Consider the following 5,403-nt stretch of genomic DNA (forward strand, 5'->3'; position numbering starts at 1 on the left):
CTCCGCGCGCCCCGCCGGGGCCCCCGACGCTCGGCCCAGCGCACTCGCTTGCCCCCAGAGGCGCGCGCTCCCACCCCTCCAGATGGTGCTGCCCTCGCGCCCGCTCACACCGCCGCCCCCCGCCCCGTCTCCCTCCCCTCCCTCCCGCCCGGGCCGCCCCCGAGTCCCGCGCCCGCCCTCCCCGCCTCGCCTCCGGGCGTCAACGTCGGCCCGCGGCCCCCGCCCGCCGGCCCGCAGGTGAGCGCCGCCCGCTTTCCCTCCTGCCGAGCGCTCCGAACCGCCTGCGCCTGCGCCTGCGTCGCCCGGTTTGGAGGCGGGGGTCGGCCGCCCTCTTAAAGGGGCCCGGCTCATGCTCCTCCCCGTCCTCCCCACCTCCGGGGCCCTCCCGCTTTCCCCCACTCCCAGCCGCCTGCGCCGTCCTGCGGTGCCCAGGAACGTGGCCCCAGGGAAGAAGTAACCGCCGAGTCGAGGCGCCGTGGAGGAGCGCCGGAACGAGTCTCTCATCGAGTAGCTACCGTTGCACTGTGCAGATGTAAAAGTCCACTTCCACCCGGTCTCAGTATGCTTCGACTCAGTTAAGTGAGGAGGTTGGACTGGAAGTTTCTGGGGTCACGCCAGGTGAGGCTGGGGTTCTAGTCCTAATCTCACCGTGGCACCCCAAAGGCCCAGAAACTGGGACATCACCCTCTTTCCCGGGGCCAACGGAGGACTCCTGAAAGGAGGGAGCGTTTGTCTCAGGCCTGACAATTCCCTGATGAGGACTTGGCAGAAACAGCCCCAACAAGCGGACCATTCATCATCCTGCACTTGAGCCCGTTCCTCCCTGCCCCACCCCCGCCCCACCCCAGAGGGAGAAACCCAGCGCTCTGATTCCCAGGGGGGCATCCTGAGCCCAGTTCCCAGCCCACAGACCCATGTCCCAGCCCAAACGGAGTGGGCAGCGGGCGCTTGGAGCCCAAGGATCAGGGCCACTCAGCCCTTGTTACTGTCCCTCACCTAGAAATGGGGTAAATAACAAAAACAATTCGCGGAGATGGCAAATCTACGTACTGCGTAGGGCTGGTCTCTCTGCACTCACACTGTCCAGCAGTGGGCCCGGGCCTTGGCCAGAGCGCAGTAGGGCAATGAGAAAGGTGGCTTCCGGAACAACCTACACGAGGCCCATTGGGGGGTTTGGTGCCATGCCTTGCCTGCAGGTGGGCGGGGCAACTTTCTACTAAATTGTCTAACACTGCAATAATGCAGCCCTTACCAGGGAGCCAGAAGGCTGGGCCAGGAACAGCACCCCTGTCGCCCGGCTTCAGGGAAGAAAATGGGGAAGACAACAGATTTGGGAGAAGGAAACAGGAGTTTTCCTCCAGTCTCCCTCACGCTGCTCATCATGCCATTGCTAAGACCACAAGCCAAACTGTGCAAGGCCCTGCACTTCGCATTCTTCTCATCCAACCCCACAAAACCCAAGGAGACACATAATACCCATTTACACGTGGCAGAACTAGTTCTACATGGCAAGTGACTTGTTCAGCGCCATACAGCTGGTAGTACTGAAGCCAGGATTCAAATCCAGTTTTCCCACTCTAAAGTCTAAGGCACAGAACCGAATGTGGTACTCATGCCTGTAATACAGCACTTTGGAGGCTGAGAGGGCAAATCATTTGAGCTCCCAAGTTCAGGACCAGCCTGGGCAACATGCGCAAAAACCCTGTTCTACAAAAAAAAAAAAAAACACAAAAATTAGCAGAGCATGGTGGCACGCACCTGTAATCCCAGCTATTCGGGAGGCCGAGGTGGGAGGATCGCTTAAGCCTGGGAGGTGGAGGTTGCACTGAGTAGAGATACACCACTGCACTCCTGCCTGGGCAATAGAGCCAGACCTTGTCTCAAAAAAAAAAAAAAAAAAAAAATCTGAGGTACAAAAAAGCAACACCAAATCCAGGGGCCCTGCTTCAGGAAGCATCAGGACTAACTAGATTTTATTGGTCAATAGATGCAAACAACTGATTTAGAGCAAACTTCCCCTCCAGTAAATCAAGCTCCAAATCAAACAAAGCTAGGGGTCAAAGCGCCTCCATCCTGGTTGGTCCTGCTCCTAGGGCTGCCCAGCCCCCCATTTCCCCAGCCCCCCATCTCTCTAGTTTCTCTCAAGAAGCCAGCGCCACTCCCTGTATGCACCTCTAGTGTAGGGTTATCTGGAGCTTTAGGTTCAAAGGAAAGAGTGAGGTCTGCTGCTCCCTTCCTCCCTCCTACCCTGTTCCTCACCAACTCCTGGACGGTCCCCACCATGGGGTTGAGAACTGGGGCTATGCTGGGATGTGTCCGTGACACTGATCGTGGTGGCCAGAGAGACACCGAGGGAGACTGCTCTGCCACCAGAGAGCTGACATGAGGAAGGAGCCCCAGACTAAAAACAGTGAGTCTCAGGAGACTTGGGAGGTGGCCGCAGGGATAACCCAACCCTCCAATTAACGTGCCTGAGCCAGTCTCCTCCTACGTCTGGAACTTTAGGAGAGCTGCCCACAGCAGAATGACTCGGCAAGGAGAAGGGCTTGTCGGGTCTAGCTGGGAGCGGAGGTGGGCCAGGCTGCCAGAGGGAGGCTCTGGGTGGTGCCCTTAAGAGTCTCCGTCATGAGCTGTTTTGCACTGTGAGGTAAGCAAGAGGGCAAGGAAGGCCATTGCTGGGGAATGGGCCACCTGGCTCACACCTGCAGGCAGCTGCTAAGCCAAGAGTGGGTGGGTGCTGCTGAGGGATTGGGCTTCTAGTTTGTTTTATTTTTTTATCTTTTTGAGATGGAGTTTCGTGCTCGTTGCCCAGGCTGGAGTGCAGTGGTGCAATCTCAGCTCACTGCAACCTCTGCCTCCCGGGTTCAAGCGATTCTCCTGCCTTTGCCTCCCTAATAGTTGGGATTACAGACACCCGCCACCACGCCCAGCTAATTTTTTGTATTTTTAGTAGAGACAGGGTTTCGTCATGTTAGCCAGGCTGGTTTTGAACTCCGGGCCTCAAGCAATCCACTCATCTCAGCCTCCCAAAGTGCTAGGATTACAGGCGTGAGCCACTGCGTACACCTTGTTTTTAAATAAAGCAGTTTTTAAAACTACTGTTGCAACCTTTTAGAGGGAGGTAAACTGAATATGGTTGATTTTGAATGACTATTTTTTTGTTTTATGAAAGAGGATAATAATAGAATAGAAAATATGAGAATGTTTGGCCGGGCGCGGTGGCTCACACCTGTAATCCCAGCACTTTGGGAGGCCGAGGCAGGTGGATCACCTGAGGTCAAGAGTTAGAGACCAGCCTGACCAACATGGTGAAACCCCGTCTTTACTAAAAATACAAAATTAGCCGGGCATGGTGGTGCACGCCTGTAATCCCAGCTACTCGGGAGGCTGAGACAGGACAATCGCTTGAACCTGAGAGGCAGAGGTTGCAGGGAGCTGAGATCACGCCACTGCACTCCAGACTGGGCAACAGAGCAAGACTCTGTCTCTCCAAAAAAAAAAAAAAGAAAGAAAGAAAGAAAATATCAGAATGTAATTTTTGAACTTTTTATTGACATACAGCATACCTCCAGAGAAGTGCCGAAAGCTTGCATTCTTGCAGGTAATACACCCAGCACCCAGATCAAGAAACGGAACATAATCGGCACCCCAGAACCCCACCCTAAATATGTAATTTTTAAAAAAGATTTTAATAAATATCTTTTAGCACGCCCTTTATATACATGGTTTACTTTTAACTTTCTGACCCCCTTGCCCTCCTCCTAGAATAGAAACCTCCCAACAACCAGGGATTTCTTCTAGACACAGGCAGCTAGAACGAGGCCTGGCACAAAGCAGGTGCCAAAACTACCTGCTGAATGGATGAGAGTGCAGAGTGCACCCCAGGTGGTGAAGGCATTGTTTCTGTGGCGTTCTTGTTTCATCGTTGTAAAGTCCATTTCTTTCTGTAGGTCACAGTCAAAACATTGAGAGCCACGGCTACAACTTGAGCAAGTCAAACACGCTGTGATTCAGGCCAGGGACATGAGCATGGGTAAAGAACCCTGTACGAACTAGCTCAGGGCTTCTGGAACTGTGTGCGGCTGAATCACCGGGGCATCTTGGTGAACTGTAAATTCTGATTCAGCAAACTGGGAGGAGGGCGCTGAGATCCAGCATTTCCGTCAAGCTTCCCATGGACCACACTCTGACTATCAAGGCCTTAGATGCAGACAGTCTCAATACAGCTGCACGCAAGAATCACACGGAAAGCTTTAAAAATGCTGATGCCAGGCCAGGTGCAGTGTCTCACGCTTGTAATCCCAGCACTTCGGGAGGCCGAGGCGGGCAGATCACGAGGTCAGGAGTTCGAGACCAGCCTGGCCAACACAGTGAAACCCCGTCTCTACTAAAAATACAAAAATTAGCTGGGCATGGTGGCAGGCACCTGTAATCCCAGCTACTCGGGAGGCTGAGGCAAGAGAATCACTTGAACCTGGGAGGCAGAGCTTGCAGTGAGCCAAGATCGCTCCATTGCACTCCAGCCAGGATGACAGGGCAAGACTCCGTCTCAAAAAAAAAAAAAAAAAAAAAAAAGTGCTGATGCCCAAGCACCACTCTAGAACACTTAAATTGGAATCTCTTGGATGGGGGTTGGCATCTTCATTTTATTGTTTTTTTTTTTGGTAGAGACAGGGTCTCAAGATGTTGCCCAGGCTGGTCTCAAAGTCTTGGGCTCAAGCTATTCTCCTGCCTCAGCCTTCTCAAAGTGCTGGGATTACAGGCATAAGCCACCCCGCCCAGCCTTAGCATCTTAGTTTTTTTGTTTGTTTGTCTCTGTCACCCAGGCTGGAGTACAGTGGTGCGATCTTGGCTCACTGCAACCTCTGTCTCTCAGGTTCAAGCAATTCTTCTGTCTCAGCCTACCGAGTAGCTGGGATTACAGGCACGCCATCACATCACACCCGGCTAATTTTTATATTTTGAATAGAGACAGGGTTTCACCATGTTGGTCAGGCTGGTCTTGAACTCCTGACCTCAGGTGAGCCACCCGCCCTGGCGTCCCAAAGTGCTGGGATTACAGGCGTGAGCCACTGCTCCCGGCCAGCATCTTAGTTTTTAAAAGCTCCTTAAGTGATTCCAACTGGCTACCAGACATGGGAGGTGCTTGGCTGAAGGCAAACTCCGGCGGGGAGGAGGAGCCAGTCTGTTCCCAAGCACATCCTCACTGCCTAGAAGGAGGCCCGGGCTAAGGCCCACGGAAGGGAGGGCTGGGATCAGGACCATCTGACTTGACAAAGGGCCACCATTTCTGAGTCAGGAGGGCATCACTTGCCTCCTGGTGGAGGTGAAGAGACGGATTTCTGAAGGAATTCTTAGGCATGGTGTGTATCTGCTAACGCCGGCCACATCCTTCCAGGACCG

The 5,403-nt window shown here is 53.9% G+C and overlaps 1 long non-coding RNA gene across 1 annotated transcript; it reads left to right on the forward strand.

The window, feature by feature from the left end:
- The first annotated feature begins 1,919 nt into the window (after positions 1-1,919).
- LOC115834256 lies at positions 1,920-3,993 on the forward strand. The gene is made up of 2 exons (XR_004029242.1): positions 1,920-2,647; positions 3,562-3,993. It is a non-coding gene; the product is annotated as an uncharacterized LOC115834256 (long non-coding RNA).
- The last annotated feature ends 1,410 nt before the right edge of the window (positions 3,994-5,403 follow it).

The sequence above is a fragment of the Nomascus leucogenys genome, unplaced genomic scaffold, assembly GCF_006542625.1.
Source record: "Nomascus leucogenys isolate Asia unplaced genomic scaffold, Asia_NLE_v1 001312F_42692_qpd_obj, whole genome shotgun sequence".
Lineage (NCBI taxonomy): Eukaryota > Metazoa > Chordata > Mammalia > Primates > Hylobatidae > Nomascus > Nomascus leucogenys.